Source organism: Copadichromis virginalis, linkage group LG7 (genome assembly GCF_057382275.1).
Source record: "Copadichromis virginalis isolate Kocher_CV1m ecotype Utaka linkage group LG7, C_Virginalis_male_GT1.1, whole genome shotgun sequence".
NCBI classification, from domain to species: Eukaryota; Metazoa; Chordata; class Actinopteri; order Cichliformes; family Cichlidae; genus Copadichromis; species Copadichromis virginalis.
Genome location: NC_140624.1, coordinates 13,284,427 through 13,302,856, shown reverse-complemented (window position 1 = coordinate 13,302,856; position 18,430 = coordinate 13,284,427). Strand labels below are relative to the sequence as shown.

Here is an 18,430-nt window from a genome sequence, read left to right as displayed (position 1 = left end):
ACAGCTCCGAAAATAATTTTTCAAGAAACTCGGCTCCACTTAGAAACACAAACAGTTTTTATTGAGGTATTTCAACAAATATTTATATCAACGGCAAATAGGGTGTAATCTTTTTTTAAAACAATAAAAGAAAGGCAGTCCCAGTCCAGCAGTTTTATTTGCTGCCTTGCAGTTAACCAGAAACTGGGGTTAAACAGGTTTCTTACAAAGAAAAGAAATCAATTGGCTGCAAAATAAGTATTAAAGAAACAGGAGTTTTTCTATTAGATTAACTAGAATGCATTTTAGCGTAACCACACATTCCCTTACCTTTTTGTTTCTGACGGCTCTTCTGGTTCCAAATGATTGAAATGTTAATTTTATGAAACTCTTAATTGTCTTAACTTGCTTCTCATTTTACATATCCAGAAGTGACGAGGTTACTTATATAGGGTGTACCGCACACCTATTGAATGAGAAATGGCTATTTTCATAACCACAAAAGCTTCTTATCCACTAAATTGGCTAAGAAGGTCCGTTTTTTGTTACTAGACTTATCCAAAGCACACTTAAAGTAATTAAACATCAGTAAATCTTAAATTTCAAAGCATTTTCCTAATAATGGGCAAGGAATGAAAGGACCTCATGACATCTAAAAGCCTTGATGGATTCCAGTCACCTTGACATGTTTAGCCAAGTTGTTCTGATTCTTTCATTTGAAACAATCAAATAGTCATAGAAAATAACCTATGATATAGCAAGCTGCTCACAATGTTTCATTTAAACTCTAAATGCATAAAAGACTCCACAAATAATTTAACATCACTTGATACCAGGAACCAAAAAAGTCGTTTTGACCTCCCGTCTTCATTGTAATTTCATGACAGTTTCATTTTAAATTCTTTCTTCCCGACTTTCTACCAAATTGCAGTTCACAGGCGGACAAAAAAGGGATTCTCCAAGTTGTTACTAAACATTCAAACGCCAGCAATGCTGCTTGTTAAGCTTCAACATGTTCAGCAAATCCAGCTGGCAGACCATAATTACACAAAATCAGACTCACTCCCTCTCCAAAAGTGTTCCTGATATCTAAGTAACAATGAAGAAATAGCTGAAACGTGAAATGTAAGCCATTAGGAGAAATAAGATATATGAGAGATTGCATCTGATTTTCTTTAAAGTTCGAATGTAATTTCACTTTCCATTAAATTCAGGGTGGTGGGAATTATTTTGCGGAATAGATGATTGAACCTGGGCTGTCGTTAGGGTTCAAACAATATCCAAGAGTGTGACACGGGTTGAAACCGCCCAGTGCTCCGCAAATCAGCTGGGCACAAAATACCCTTCTGTTCCCACTGTCACCTCCTGGTACCTTCACGCTTTGTGGATATTTCACGGAGGGAGGGGCAGGGAGAAGAGAGCCAGAAACCAGGGGCTGAGGGCCGAGGAGCCTGGATAAATTAGCCAAACCACTTAGGTGATTTCAACTAAAATTAGCAGTGCTGCCTGTGGGCTCCATCAATTCTGAACTTGCTCAAACTCTGACAAGCATGGGGGAACTTTTTCCCCCCGGCCCTCTATCTAGGAGCCCCCTCTGTCTGGCTCTCTCTCTCTCTTTCCTCCTTCCACTCCATCCTCTCCTTTCTCGCCACATTTTTACAACACATAGCTCCAATTAAGGCTCTCATCCTCTTTCTTCAGTTCTTACCTCATTCATATCACAGGCATCGCTGCTGTTTCAATTTTGGAAAATATTCCAGGGCGATAAAACCCCCCAAAACATAATAATAATAACTGAGACTTCCAAGGTTGATGAGACACTATAAACCTTTTTTGTCTCTCCCCCCAGTTTTCAAAGCACAAACAAGTGGTATTTACACAAATGCACAAACATGTGCTGTGATTCATCTTCAAGGTTTACAATCAGGATCTAGCTCCATAGACTGATGAATAATAATGTGGTAGCTGAGAAACCACGGGATTGATCTGAATACAGGGGAAACACAATGAAATGAAATTTCAAAGGGCTCCTTTGGAAAAGTTGTATGCTGGCAACACGGCTACAGAGACTTCTACTTTTGAAACATGCAGCACATGTCCTAAGTATATCATTTGACAGAGTAGGGTAATAAAATGAAAGAATAATGTAACAAGCTCTCCGCTCTAAATCAACACCTGATTCATTATAACGCTCACTATTTTCGATTGATTTTTTCCTCTTGGCCAAAGTGTGAGCTTTGACACACCACATCACCCATTATTATTCTTATGTGCACATATGTATACCTAATGAGAATGTAGGCAGACTGTTCTGTTTTGTTCTTTCTTTACATACAGCACAGGTCCTTGTAAGTGTTTCGGACTTAAAGCCTTTATGAGTTTGTGTATGTCTGATACCAACCTCCCTTATTTTATTTACTTGTTTAAAATAAGTCATCTTTCTATCCAAAATGATAAACACTGAAATAAAAAAATCAGCAAAACATTTTTGATTCAAAATCTGTGAAAAGCAGCGGAGTAAATCGTGCCACATTCCAAACAACTTAATGTGAAGAAACATGTTGCTTTTCTGAAAGCAACAGTGAATGATGACTAGTTTTCATCAACAACAGGGGTGAAATCCTCTATCCATGTGTGTTTACAAAATTAACTGCACATTTTAAGGTGCTCTTTATTAGCACAATTAATTGCTCACTGTAGTCGAAGCTGCAGGGTTCAACTGCCTTTCACTGCTAATCAGACAGCAAGTCATCAGCACCCGGACAGCTTGCATGCTAAAACCGGAGCACGGGAGCATGAAAAACCCAAACATGTGTATGTGCACACAAATTAAACAAAATGACAATATTTAAAATGATACTGCTATGACTCACTCAGACGTTCAGTCAAACATATAAACATGAATAAAATCGGGGACTGCCCGATCCCACAGAGGAAAGGCTGGTGCAGACAAAGACATTTACTAGGAAAAAATAATGCTCGGCTTAAGCAGCCAAGCAGACTAAATTGACCTATTCCTTAATCGCTTTTAATGAAGACAATGTGAGCCCTGAGTGCCGCTGGGACCCCAAACACTGGCGCTGCCTGCGTGCACTGCCGCAAACTGGCTGCCATACAAACAAAGCTGAGCAGCTGATTTTTAATTTTAAATTGTGAATTCCAAATCATTTCTCCCAGAGATTACCTTTCCCCCAGCAGACTTTCTCTAATTTGTTCAATTAATGGGAATAGTGTTCCAATTAAAATGTCATGTCCAAATGAATTTAATTTGAGATGAAACTGCCTGCGACAACTGGTTGGTGAGAGATCTCTGACAAAGGAAACGAATGAAGCTGTTATAATAATATCAATCCATCCTTTTTAGATGTTATCATTTTCATAATCAGACTTCTTTTGTGTGTGTATATATATATGCTATATTTTAAGCTGTAAAAATGCCCAACCCTGTTTCATTAATGATAAACAAAAGCAAATGCACAATTTACTTTTTCACAGTATGTTTGAACTTGACTGGTTCTCGTCACCACATTCATCCTGTTTCATTATACTCTGTTGTTTAAGCTGCAACTAAGAGGCAGCTCAGAGACGCCACTGAGACAAAGAGGTCAGATCAAATTAAAACTATTTGATCACGCCACTGTACAACATCCCAGCCAGCTGCCCTTTCTTGCCATTACGCACCTACTAACATCAGTTACTTCTTCATAGATAATATGTGTGGCCTGATGTAGCTGCATCATTATATGCAGGGTTACAACAAGAAGCTTAAATTTATTTAAAGCAAACCCGGAGCGAGACCGAAGAGAGCAGGCCACTACACGAGGATAAAAGCAAAGTGGTCGACTTTTCTTTTTTTTTAGCTTCCCCTGTGAAATAACTTATTTAGTTCATTTTGCCTCAACCTCCATTTTCTACTGGGCCAGGACTGGTAAAAATGTATGCAGACAAATGTTCACATCTCTTTTGGGAATGTCTAGCGGAGGATATTTCAGTGGGAATATGCGAACATTCTTTATTCGGCATAACAGCTCCTGCAAACCTATTGTTTTGAGTTGACAAGGTGCTCCACGAAACCATGTCAGCTCTTATATCAAATTCACCATTCTGACCTTCGCCCTAGTTTCAAGTGGGGGGAAAAAAAGAGTCCACGTGAAAACAGAGTGGGAGAGGGCTGGAGAGAGTAAAGACAAGAGAAGTTAAAGAAAGGAGATTTCCAAGGACGACTAACTTTTTAATGGAGTCTCCAGAAGCTGGAGACTGGTACAGTAGTGTAGAGGAGGGCAACAGGAACAACAGCTCCCTCTGGGGTGAGAAGACTGGTCAAGGGTATCAGCAGGATATGTAACCAACTAACTGGCAGATTGACTGATGCAAGCGAAGCATCAAAACAACATATCCAGGCAATCAACTTCTTTGTTGGACCACTATACATGAGCAGACTATTGGCAAATAACATGGCATTTACCACTAGTGGATGGTGTTTATCTGCTTTGTTACATTCATTTTGGCAACTTGTTGTATATAATAAAGAGCAGAAACAAAAAAAAAAAAGAAATCACACATAAATTAGTCTCGGCCAAGAAATCACAGTCAGTGCATCGATTATTACAGTCCTTTTTCAGAGGCTGAGCAGTAGAAATATCTTTTCTTAAATAAAGCACAAACAAGTGGGGTTTTGTTGAGAGCAAGAATGTATTTTGGCAATTCAGTGCATAAATTGATACACAGCAAGCGATATATTAAAAGAAGCTTTAGAGCATTAATGAAGTGCAACTTTCAGCAGGGGCTCCAAATCATGTTTTAATGTCTATGACACTTTCTATACTCACTCGTTTAATTTGCATGTAACAACTCTAACAGAGGGGACACAGACAAAAAAAATTAAACAGACAAATCTCCTTTGTCTTTTGTTATTTCTAGCCCAACAAAGTGCTGTAAATGTCACTACTGCAACACTTTCTCCATATGCCTCCAGACATCATCAAAAGACTATTTTTACTTTTTATTGGTAAATCGTCAACTTTTATTTGAAAGTAAAACAAATGACAGACGTTTCAGCCCCTTGGCGCACCATCATGTGGGCAGGACAGCAAAGCCAGGCTGCCTGACGAATGCCCGGCCAAGGCAAGCTGGAGGGAAGTAAAAGACACTCCTCCTCAAACGGGCCCGTCAGCTTTCAAAGAAGCAGCCATTAGCGAGTGCTCATCAAGCGAGAGCAAGGGCCCGTCCATTCCCCCGGAGAAGCGGAGCAAACGGCAGGCCACAATGCCACTATGCGAGGAGGGAGGCGGAGGACTGCGGAGATGAGCCCTGGACCCAGTGGTGTTTCCGAGCGGAGTCAAGCCGCACGTCCCCGGAACGCTCAATTCCCAGCCCAACTGTCACGGCTGGCACTCGATTCAGCCCCTTCAAGCACATAATCTGTGCTCGTATGGCTGTTAAACACCACACTCTCCGGTCCTTCACTCATTTTGTGCCATGGTATTGTTGTGTCTGCCGTCTTTCTATTATTGAGCCATTAAAGGATTTGGATGGAAAGTCGTTTCTCAGCATATGGTATCTTGATCAGCGACAAGGCAATAAGATAGCAAGAGACAATAAATTCCTTGTATATTCAGAAATTGATAGTTACTTATACTGGGGCGATTTAGGAAATGTTATATATATATATACATATATACATAAACGTACACGTGTATGTCTGTGTGTATATGCTTTGTAGCACAAAAACTTATAGAGTCACTGGGTCCTTGCTTCATGCAGTGAGAAGCAGTGCGCGGTGCTATCGCCGGGAACAGATGAGAGAGCCGACTGATTCGTGCAAGTTGGGGGGAGCATCACTGCATTAATCTCAGCGAACACTGTGGGGTCTAAGGTGGCACGGCGCCATGCCGGAGATTCCCACTTACAGCTATCTCTCCCGATGACAGAGCGATAATGTCACCTGGGTCCAGGTGAGCGAAAAATGGCAGCCTGCTTGATGCTCAGCCGGCTGCTTTAATTGGCTAAAACAAAGTAATTTGAGAGCAGTATGGGGGGGCACGAGAGGGTAAATGATGGGACAGAAGGTCATTGCTTCTCTTTCACTCTGCTGTGTGCCATCCACCAACACTCCCAGCATGTGCTACAGTTAATATTGAGATCTATTATACAGAAGGCTTTCACCATCTGCTTTATACACCGAGAACCTGTGCAACACACCTTGTTATTGATTTTTTTTTATTTATGAGATTTTGTTTTCCTACACTGTATGTCTTCTTGAAGATGTAGCTTACTTTGATTCAAAGGGATGATAAGACACTCAAATATTACAGATGTTTGGTGAATTACAACAAATGATGTAACAACATCAAAAAGCTGTCAGTAAGGCATCCATCACAATTATCCCCAAGCCTATGGCGGTATTTTTGAGTTGCTTGTTTAGTCTGGAAAGCTCTATACAAGCTTCTACGTTATCTTTATTGCAAATAACGATACCTTGCAACAGGAGTTCACTTAGTATTGGAATACAAAATCACAGCATCAACAATAAATCACAAAAAAAATGATGCGCGAAATGGAAAATTCATACCAAAATAAGCAAACTCCCTCTCTGGGTAGTGTGACAAGTGCAGCCAGAGTGCTATTTGCTGTTAAGTCAATAGCACATGAGAAAAAGACAAGGAGTTTTTTAGTTTTATAACCAGCTGTCCTAAAGCGACAATGTGAGGGTAACAGCTCAAGCACCCTATGATGTGGATTCTTCACACAAACCAATTTGGCACTAACCCTTGTGAGGTGCTGCCTGTTACACCTGGCCAGACTTCTTTCTGATGAACAGATGAAAACAGATGAAATCAAACTTCCATTAAAGAGAGTTGGCATTTCAGTAGACATGTTTTACAAGTACATTTTCCTCAGGAAAATACATATTTGCTGGCATCAAGACCAACACCCAATTTGTAGTGCTCGGCTTTAAAAATATCAACACCCGGAGGTGGTTTTCCAAAAATCATTATCACGTTTTTAACATGTTTCTATGAAAGAAAGAATCACCACACCATCCAACACATCACATGATCTCATCACCTTCAAGAAGGCTGACAATTATAGTATCGTTTCCTCAACTACTAATTATTTTATAGTATTTTGATTTGTTGAGGCAAGTTCCCGTGTAAAAAGTATAAATGTTTCAAACCTGAGCAGACAAAGCAACAACGAAACAATAGAAACAAAGAACAATAGAATAAAAAGCTGATGTGCTGCAGACATAGATAACCACGTGTGTACAGAGCATTTCATTAACACCTGTGTATCTATGCGCATGTGTGCATTTGGCCATGTGTGTCTCCGAGCGTGCATTCAAGCATGTGGGTTGTTTGACTGCATCGGAATACGTGATGCACCTGTGTTGAACAAATGACCTCCCGTGCCTGTGTGGGTTTCTCCCAGGTGTGGCTGATGCATGGATCATGTGTTGCAGAGTGCTCTGGGCCACATTGGCTCAATTGTCATGGGATCATCTCTGAATGTGGCCATGAATTTGCATTGAGCGAAGGAACGGTTCACCTCCTCGGCGCAGCCTTCGATGCATCTGAGGCGCAGGGGAGGAGCGCGCTAGACCAGCCCCCTGCAGGCAGAATCAGGTGTTATCTGTCTGACTGGGGACACCACCATCAATCTCTCCTGTCCACTTTCCTTTGCGCCGAATCAAGTCAGCACAGTGTAGTGCATCTGCGTTGACGACATGCAGACAAGATAAGCGATCGAGCGTGTCAAAACTTTGCCGTGTTTGTGTGATTTGTTAAAGGAGCAGAGATAATCGTTTAATCATTACACCAGTTTAGCTTTTAAACCTTCAAAAGATATTGGGATAAAAATGTGATGCATGAGTACAAGCGCCAACAAGGTTTAAATTTAAAAAGGCAAATTCAGCACTTGTCCTTTCATCCTTTCATTTACTGCGAGCTTTCGCAATGAATGCGGCTTAAAGTGACCACCTCACATGCTTGGGAAAATATAAAAATCACACTTAGTGTAATTGGTTCAGCTTTTATGAAACCTTTTAGACACTTGTTTCAAAATCCATCCTCTATTTATTCTCCTCCAGTACTGCTCCTACTTTTCATATCAACACAAAACAAAATATTTCCTCTTACTGCTGCACAGGGACACAAAGGGCACCTAAAAGACTCAAAACACTTGATCTACCGTCTTGTACCGTGAACTGTCTAACTATCTAAAAAATTAACCCAACACATGTCTGATACTTGTATCTGGACAGCCTCTTTTTTCACATTAGTCACAAGCCGGCTTCACTGGTGCTCAATCAAAAATACAGTTACACCTTTAAATGACACATACTGGCAAAATGGCATCGCCCAGCATGTTGCTCTTTTCGCTTATCACCTAGGAGATGAAGAATTCATCTGAAGATTTGACCCATTACTATTAAAAGCACAGTTAAGTTTGGCCCCGAGCTTTACTAAAGATCTTAAAGCTCCCTGGTAGCTAAAACCACAGCCTCAAATTCTCCTTGTATCTGGTGGAAATATTTGCTTATATCTGCTTGAGGATCTTGCACTGGAGAAAAAAAAATTTCTTGACAGCAAATAATGAAAGCTTTAAAGTCAAAATAGCAAGCGCAATTTCTTGTAATCAATTCCTATGACGAGCCTGAGCGTGCCGGGGGCCACTAAGCATTAGGGAGTTTGAAAAGCCCAGGGAGAATCATAAAATCAACCAAAAGACGCCGGAGAGAGCAGAAGAGGAAAAGGGAGGTGAAAAACCTCTGTTGACACCTGGTCTGTATGATAATTTGATCTGTGTATGATGGCTCAGAGTTTGAAAGGCACTTTGTCCAATTAGAAGTGTGCAGAAAATTTCCACCTGCCCCTGACAGAGATGAAGTGGCTCTTTCAGAAGACACTGTGGCACTGAGCCAGCAAAGAGAGCCCAAACACCGCAAGTGGAGCAAGCAGAAATTAATGAGCATCACAAGCCACACTTGTTTAATGCAAGATGACATTGAATGAATATTCCCTCGGACTATTTCACAGTATATTTTCAATTTCACAAACAAACTCGCAACCTCCCCCCCCCCAAAAAAAAGCTGAACTTATTATTGTTCCTGAAGAGACAGCAAGCTAAACAAAAAGTTTTGTGTCAACAACAGCTCAAAAAATCTTTTAAAGAATTTGATTTGGACATTTTTATACCTGGAACTTTCTCGAAGCGCTGTCTCCAATACAGCTCTAATCCAAATAGCTCTTTGAAATAAGCATTCAACCAAAAAAGAAGGAAGAAAGTTCAAAGTTAAGACGAAAAAAAAAAACAATTTTGTACATTAACATAACTTGAAAGCAACTGAAATAGTTATGCCATAGGACAATCTCAAGTTCTCGATAAGTTCACTGCGCGCAGCGAACGTCTGCAGGGTCTGCCACTACCAACCTCAACCCAAAGTTTTCATCTTCCTATTTCTGTACGTCTATTTCGGTCTGTCACATAAAAATAGGCTTTTAACAACCCAGCACGGCGTTAATTATTGCCTCTTAAGCACTGCATTACTAAAATAAAGCTGCAAATATTGATTGATCAGACAGATGATATTTGTCAGTGAATAAGTGATTGGAGAATCATACATAGTGAAGTCTGTCTTTCAATCACTGTCGGAAAGCAGCACTCCAGTATTGCTGCACTGATTGAGCCCCATCGTGCCACAGTCTGTCTTAGCACGCCTCCTAAAGCAATCAATTCACAGACGCGCACACACACAAGAACCAAATATTCATTAGTAAGTTATTCATATTCAAAAGCTGCCTTTCAAAAGTAACAAAAGAGCAGAATTGTGTTTGACAGGCACGTTGCAGTGTTTCTGTGACATACTGTGTGAGGCAAGAACAATTGTGATCATCTCCTATTATTTTATGAGTAGCGAATTGTGTTCATTACTGTTGTCTGTCAGGTGGCGAAATCTGTATGAACAAATGTTATAGCTTTTTTTTCCTTTCACAATAAGAAACATATACAAAAGACCTCTTTAATATTACACATATTTTACAATTAGTGAGTTAATTGTTTGGACAACACAACAACTAATATGAGCTGTTTCAATAAGACCAAGCTAATAGTTTCACACTACTGCTTGATTTGATATGATTAACACTTGTGGGTATTGTTTAACTACTCCAGCCCCATTGGCCCCGAGTAGCGGGCACGAAAAAAAAAAGAGAGAAAAAGACAGAGATGGGCCGCGATGTTAATAATTAGTTAGTTCTGCGTTCAAAAAAATTCTGTCCAACCTCACCAGATTATAATCAAAGGCTGAAAATAGTAGCTGATTGTAATCGGCACTCAGAAGTCACCAGGGGTGTTTGAAGAGCCCGTCAAGCCTGCAAGTGGAGCTAATTCGATTAAGTGGTGGCAGTACCTGGAGGGGACGGATCTGTATCTCTCCCTTTTTTATTTATGAGATTAAGTTGGGCTTGTTATTCCAATATAAATAATCAAGCCAACAGAAATGACACTGATTTTCAAGTTGTTTTATCTCCCACGTCTCCAAAAGTTTTCTGTTTATTTCAGGTGACAAATAAACTTTGGGAAGTAATGACACGGCACTACTAATGTAACGAAATTAGCAGTGGAGGATGTTATATGAGTGCTTTACCTCCTGCAGCACTGGGATTTTGTGTGACAGAACCACAGAAAAGCAATGTTGTTACTATAACAAAATATTTTGGTCTTCTTTTTCTTTAAAAATTGAATCTGTAAAAACGGAAAAAACACTTTGCATGTAGTGCAATAATGGCGCACAGACTCGTAAAAACACATTGTTCTGAGTGAAGGTTTAACAACTCCTGAGACCACCTTCTCTCGTCTACACTATTCTGTTATATGTAATACATGGTGAGAATGCGTAAGTGCAGACATTGTTAAATTACATTATTACTCTAAGCATAGGAGAAAGCAAATGGATTATTCTGCCTTGTTATAGTCCGTTGCTGCTGCTCTTCATCTGTGCTAGAAAGGCAGCAATATGCAACAGATATTTCCATTTTTATCTTAGTCCGACATCATACGCGACAGAATCCTTAAAGCAAGGCTGCAGTGAATTTAGCCTTCAGAAAGAAAGATAAATGACAGCCAAGAAGCTCTTGAGTTGTGCTGTTTGAATAAAATGCTTTAGATTTCTTCTCGTTTTAAAGCAGACATGTGCACATAATGTCCATAGCTGGCCGATCAGAGTGCACACACAGGTAAAGGATTTGTGATTTGAATTAAATAATAAAAGACTTCTCTGAATGTCACGCAGGGCGTGGTGCAGTCTGGCAGGTGTTTTGCAGGAGTTTTGTTAAGAAGTGAAAAGAATGATGGTTTGAAAGATAAAACGGTCAAAGTTTCTGAGTGTAAAAAATTTACATGCAAAGGGCTTACCTACCTGCTTGGGAGCTTTTCACCATCCACAATGATGGAGATGTGAAAGCCTTGGCCATAGATGTGACATAAGAATCCCCCCAGAGTGAGATTTTAGACCCCTCTCACCATATCTTTCCCTCTAGTCCTCTTCTAAGGGGCCCTTTTCATATCGCAGAGCCACAGAGAGGCATGGAGCCAAGCAGCACAAGTACTTAGGTCACAGTGTACCACATTAAAATTAGACTCCTTTAACGCCCTCCAATAATGCATCTGGAGTATTTCCGGTCATAACTATTCAAAATTTTCTATCTAAGATACAAACTTCAGTAAATGGGCCATAGATCTGAGCTATCATTCACCACTGGAGATTTCACATCAAATCTGGTGTCTGTCACCAGTTGAAATTTCCTCGCCAGCCCCAGTTAAGTCACTAGTGATTCAAACTCAAAAATAAGCTGTCCCACAAGAATAAAACTTTCATAGATGGTCTAGGTTAAGTTTTTAAACTTATTTTAATTAATATTGCCTGTTAAAGGCTGGCATTGAATTACCTATAGTGTAAGCCTAAAATAAATATAAGTTCTAACTTAAATTATGCAAAAAATGCAAATTAAATATACATATGAAATGCATTTATGTCAACAAAAGTAAATGATATACATAAATGCATTTTCAAGCCAAATGCACTTTAGTTTATATGGACAATTGTGAGTGAAATGCACAGGTCAAGCAAAAATCTGCTATTTTGCAAATGGCAAATACTGTGGTGCATGCTTCAGTTCATTTAACAATGACTTAATATGTGTTACGCATAAAATTTTAAAGTGTTAAATGAACAGAGAATATTGGATTTTCATTTGAGACAAACAGAGCTAAACAATGAAAAACAAGCAAATTTCTTTAACCAATGTCTAGAGTCTTTTCACAAGTTTAGTTTAATTTTAATCAAACTAAACTTAATTTACTACCTTTAATGTATCTGTAACTATGCATCTCTGAGACTTGAGAGACTTTTTTATGTCATATTTACAGGTCAGACCAATCGAGTATTTGCTGAAATAGAATTAAACTCTAGAGCTGTTTCACATGTCTTGTTACATAAAGAAATCAAAGGTCCCTGCCAAATCCAATAGTTTAGCAAATGGAGTGGTGTTACCAAACACCATATCATGAACAGCTGTGTCTGTGTTTCAGTTTTTTCCTGGAATTGCACAAGATGTTAAAAGAAAATCAGTCATGCTTCCACTTGGAGCAGCATTCTTTTTTACCTCACAGTATTTGTATACAGCTTCCCTCTGTTCTGTATGATGCTTTTTTATACCAGCTCTTCCAAGTCTGCACGAAAGAGTGCTTGTCCTTCTTCAACACTGAGACGATATTTGCTGTCCCTCTTGTACAGTACCCTACATCTGTTGTATGCATTAAAGTTGGGGTCTAGCTTTACACACTGATGTTGACAATAACCATAATGTGCAAATAATAAAATATTTATGTCAGGATTAATCCAAATTGGCTCTGGTTTTCTAATCGCCTGTGCCAGTGTAAACTGTGTTTTGGCATTAAAAAAGTACTGTCTGTATATACAAAGACAACACGGTGATAAGATTGCATGCAAGAAGTGGAAAAGGTTTTTATGACTGACCCTGTTGCATACGCTTGTGTTGACCCTGCAGAAAAGCCCTTTCATTTTGCATACACTACAGCTGCATGCAAAGCAAACTGACAATAAAGTTTGGTTTGATTTGATGTGTATTACTGGGATTTCCCTTCTGAAGGCACAAAATATAGAAAGGAGAATATTTAAATCACCTGTGCAAACTGATTAACTGTTTGTGACATGCAGTTTGCTGCTAATTGTGTTGATATTTAATGCAGAAAAAAGCATGGTTTTTTTTGTGCTTTTTGTGCCTGTGTTCAGAAACCAAACTTTTGTTAATGACCCATAAAACTAACCACACCTATGAGTACCATTTGGGGATTGTACTACTAACAAAATAAGCTATTGTCAAGTTGTGAAAATGTTTAAACATACATTGTCCAAACACACAGTATTATGACTTGATTTGCTTTTGAACATATGTGCTTTTTAGGTATCACATTTAGTTGGAGGTAACTGAAGCCAGCTCTAGGTTAGGCCGACCGTCCCTGTGAAAGAATGCATTCATCAAACACAGGGGCTGGAGGAAAATTTTGTTTGCTGTGAAGCAGTGTTGCTTCATCAGGGCAAGCAAGGTAGGCAGAGCTTGTCCAGTGAACTAACACCAACTAAAATATACCAGTGTGAAAGTGATCTGTCTCCTTGCATTTCACAGTATTATGTCATAAAACTGCTCACTTGTTTGCATCCATCCTTTAATTTCCTACCATCTTGCGGCCACAGTTGGATATTGTCTCTGGAAGCAGGCTTTATTCTGCTTGACTCTGGAATCTATACGGGGCCAGCATTATGATGGAAATGCCCTTTCGCAAAGCTTAGCTGGCAAGCTGAGAGACAATCGGTTTTTCTGGTACTTTGCATGTCCACAAACTGCTGGGCTTTGGTGGGAAACTCAGAGGTATGCTAGAAAAGCTGACTCTGCTTTTACTACTCTAATATCAGTTACAGACTACATGTTATGTGGAGACAGAGCTAACATTAGTACATAAACAAGCACTCCATGATTTATCATCTCAACAACAAGGTTTTCTCTAGCTAATCACCTTGGCCAACCTGTGTGATGTAGCGGAGTTAGAGTATAGTGTGAAAAAGTTTTTAATAATTCCTTCAGCACAACAGCAAAGAAAGCATCAATGATGGAGAGGGGACGTCAAATCCTGCCACGTCTGGTTTAATAAAGCAGACAAGTTGCACAGGTGCAGGCTCGGCCATCACTTTCAGATTATCAGCTATGAGAATTCACTTGGTTGATTGGACGTACTAAATTTAACCCCAGTGTTTCGCTAAAATATCAACTTCATTTTTTATTGATATTTTTAATCCCAGTGAGCTCATTAAATTGCTTTTTTGTTTTTTTTTAAGAAATGGCATCCTCACAGGACAGCGACTATAAACACAATTTTACAGAATATGATAAATTACAGGAGATTAGACAGAATATAAAATATTTAAAGCTCAAGCTCAAACATGCAGCAGTAATACCGATTCATATAACAACGCAAGAAAATATTTTTATGCAGCATAATTGCTATTTGTTTTAATACTTTAAGTTAAATGCTCCAATAGTTCACGGTTTACGAGGAGTTGGGTCTGTGAAGGTTCTCAGTCATCCAGGTCATCGTAGTCTAAGGAGCTTGGAAAGAAAGGTGTGTGGACTTCTTTAAGTTGCTTGAAGACGTTTCACCTCTCATCCGAGAAGCTTCTTCAGTTCTAGGGTCAAATGGTTGAGACGCCCAGATTTAGGGACTCTCCACCAAGCTCCTTAGACAAGGAGTTGGGTATTTTCATAGTGCAGTATAATTTTACTAAACAATTCCTCCAGTACTTGTAATTGTCAGCTAATGCTAAATCTTTTGATGGTAAATACTAAAGTACATTTTTAAAATAATTCTTCATCCAGAAACAACTGCCGAAAGGTTAAGACGTGTCCGTGCAGAGTACAGAAAGCTGCAGGAGGTTGTCAGTTTATATAAAAGAATAAAAGATCAAAAAATCATAAAAAGATCTGTTTTAATCTCATCTAATGTGTCTTGTTAAGCATGTTTCTTCCTGTCATCATCTATACTCGCCTTTCTGTGAAAGTCACCACACACATCACTGCTGTGAAGTAACAGTAGTAACCACTGAGCCACTGTGCTGCTAATTTCATATTTTGAAATGACAGCAAGAAAAAAAAAGCTTCACATCTTGCCTGGCAATATTTCAATCAATGCTCATCAACTACTAACTCTAACATTATGCTGATATTCACAGGTACACTGCCTAGATAAGCATGATGCAACTGAAATAATGTTTGACCTTTGAAGCTCATAAGAACAGAAGATCGGGGGGGGGGGGGGGGGGGGGGGGTTTCCAACAGCTCTAGTGCCAAAGTCGAAACGAGAAACAGTTGTCACCATCTATGCAACAGCTCGGTGTATGGTTGAAGAAAGACTGACTGTTAACATTTAACGATGTTAAGTGTCTATAGCAATAAAACAGTTCATGATATCATTACCTCACCCACATTTCAGAATTGAAAACGCAAGAGGACTCAGATTTGATATTATGTTATAGCCAGCCAGCCAGAAAAAAAGGACACATAATGGAGTTCCACTCCTGGATCTGTCCAAGCTGTCCAAGTTATAAGCCTATACCTGTACCTTCACGCTCTCCAGCGGGCAGAGTGCCCTCATTCACTGAATCTGAGAATGCCACGGCCACAGAAATGCCGCTGTCCATTCGAGAGGCGCGCTAACCTCAGCCAACTGCCAGCTTTCTGAGATTTAGTGCAAAAAGTTAAAACTCTATGCTGCTGTACCTCATCCGTCCTCTTTCAACAACGACTAAATAAATGCTGGCTGTCTAGCTGAGAGCTCTCGTTTCACTCCCCACAAATAAAACCTCTGAGTAAATTGTGGCTACGTGTTCATTAAGAGATGAGTGACAATGTTTAAACTCTCCTCCGTTAGACTGGATCACGCAATATGCTGCACTGTATGTTAAGACTTCTCTACACTGAAACCTGAAGAACAGGTTACTTTTTTTATTTTATGGAAACAAAAATGTGTGGTGGGAAAAACTACAATAACGCTAGATGTAGTGAAACAATAGGAAGAAAGCTGTTATTCAGGCTAAAAAAAAAAATCATATCAGAATTAATCGAGATATGAGACGGAGGCAAACTAATAAGCAGGAGGCTCTGTAATATTCTCCACCACAGGGAACCACATCACACTTCACCTAGTGACAGATTACGCTGTTCTAAACCAACATAATGTTATTTGTACTTTATGAGTAACCTCTTACTCCCTAACGAAGGAAAATGATTTTCAGATGACTCACAGTCTGCATACATGACAATGATAGCGCAGCACAAGAAGACAAGCATATCAATCAGCATCATTCGGTGGAGTCTAATTCCACACTTCTAGGAAGCACGCACATTTTCAGCAGTCGAACAAACTAATGTTAAATGCGGATGCAAACACCAGGTTTCTCATCACACGCGCGGCTTCGGTGCTTCCCTGTGCAACTGTGAGATTTCAAACCTCTGCAGAGACCGTCACCTTACATAACTAAGCCATTAATATTGATTGTTTCCAAATTTGTGAACGGAGAGATCTTGCAATATGAAAATAACACCCTTTCTTCTTTCCAGTAATGATATACCAAAAGCCCTTCAAGGCCTGTTCTCTGACCCACTCAAGTCTTACAGCAGAGCTTCTGCTGAAGTAAGCCGTTTCTACTTATAAGGTATTAGCACTCAGGGTTAAAACAGTAAACGCTCTGCATGCAGGATAAGCAATGTGCATCCTCAGAAAGTCTAATACAGCTGCTGTAAAGAGGGAAACTGCGCTTAAGCGAGTGTCTGCCGCCTTTCAGATGTTGGTTTCCGTGCCTGGCCTAAAAAGCCAGAGTCTGAGCGTGGAAGCGTAATCCTAAAAAATGTTTCAGAAGTCTGTAACACTGCTGTGAACTATAAATATTTTTTTACTGTTTCTTTTTTTCTCCTTTTTTATTGTTTTATTTTTTTAAGCAACCCTACAATCAACTCTGCCTACGCAATAACCCGGCTGCAGCTTCTCCTTAATAGAACATGTGTTCTTTCAATTGAATAAAGCAATTATGGCATAATATCTTTATGAAAGCAAGCTTTTCTTCTGCTCTCCTGCATGATGAATGCTGTAAATATTTCTAGATTATTACATTTATAAGACATCTCCATCGTGACCTCAGCTTGGGGGTCTTTTAAAACAACCAGTGGCCTTCCTTTGTAGCATTACAATACGTTGTCATCTCACTGTAATATTTATTAATGTTCTAAAGGTTAGACGACTGACCGTAACAGAGTGGAGTTAAAGTTTCTAATGCTTTTCCCACCTGTATGAAAGGCTAAAATACAAAACAGGATTTGAACTACACAGTTAAACATGAGAAAATAATTCCAGAAATTTAACCATAAGCGATGTCAGACAAATATTTACTTGCAATAAGTTTTTGAAAAGTTCTCAAAAGTTTTCTTTAAGCCCTCCTATGCTAAATAATATCCAACGATAATCTGTTTTCTTTGTATAAAGGCCAAAATAAAGTTTCCGTGCTGAGAACCTCCTTTCAAAGTGCAGAGATTGCCCCAGTGAAGACATTTTTTTCACCCATTCAGCATTACATAACAGACCAAAGGCGTTCTTTTTCCTGTCTTTCTCTTTCCCAGACGCACTTTAATCCTGTGCATAAAAGGGTGGGGTGAATATGGGTCAGCAGGTTAGGAGTGTCTCAAAGTCAGACTTGTGAAAAAAGAAATCAATCCACGAAGCCTCCCAACTACCTGTCTTTGCCCCGCTATTACATAAGCGCGCAGGCTGTGCCAGCCCACAAAGTCACACAGTTTCGCTTGAGCGGTAAATACATATAAATAGTCGCTGAACTGGGCTGTTTTTTCTATATAAAACAAGCGCGGTGATAACGAGGAGTAAGGGGGGGTAACCACTTTATAAAGTGAAAAGATCTAAGATGATGATTTCTGCTCTCAGTTGCGCGCCTCTGTTTATGGCTAAACCTGTTACATAACCAGCTTACATTCCACAATCACCATATCACACTCTAAATATACCCTTGCGCACAGGAAGAGTGCGCTCACAAAAAAGAAAAAAGAAAACGTCGTTCAATGAATGAATGTCACATCTACACCGGTCGCTTCGCTGCCATGTATCCACACCAACTCTGCTTGTCAGGAATCAGCAGAGAAAGCACTATTTCTTTGAACTTGGGTGAGCCCGGTTAGCCTGTGCTGGATACAGCCGAGAGGGGGTGTGGTTAAATACTGTCTTGTACTGTACAACATGGACGGGACGTGATGGATAAATCGTGTAAAAAAGAAACAGTCCTCATGCAGCAATGCAGACGTTTTGACGGGCT

The 18,430-nt window shown here is 39.7% G+C and overlaps 1 protein-coding gene across 1 annotated transcript in view; it reads right to left on the bottom strand.

Moving 5' to 3' along the window:
- The window catches only part of roraa (RAR-related orphan receptor A, paralog a), a 188,421-nt gene that overhangs the window by 168,947 nt on the left and 1,044 nt on the right, over window positions 1-18,430 (bottom strand). The gene's annotated exons all lie outside the window — the stretch shown is intronic.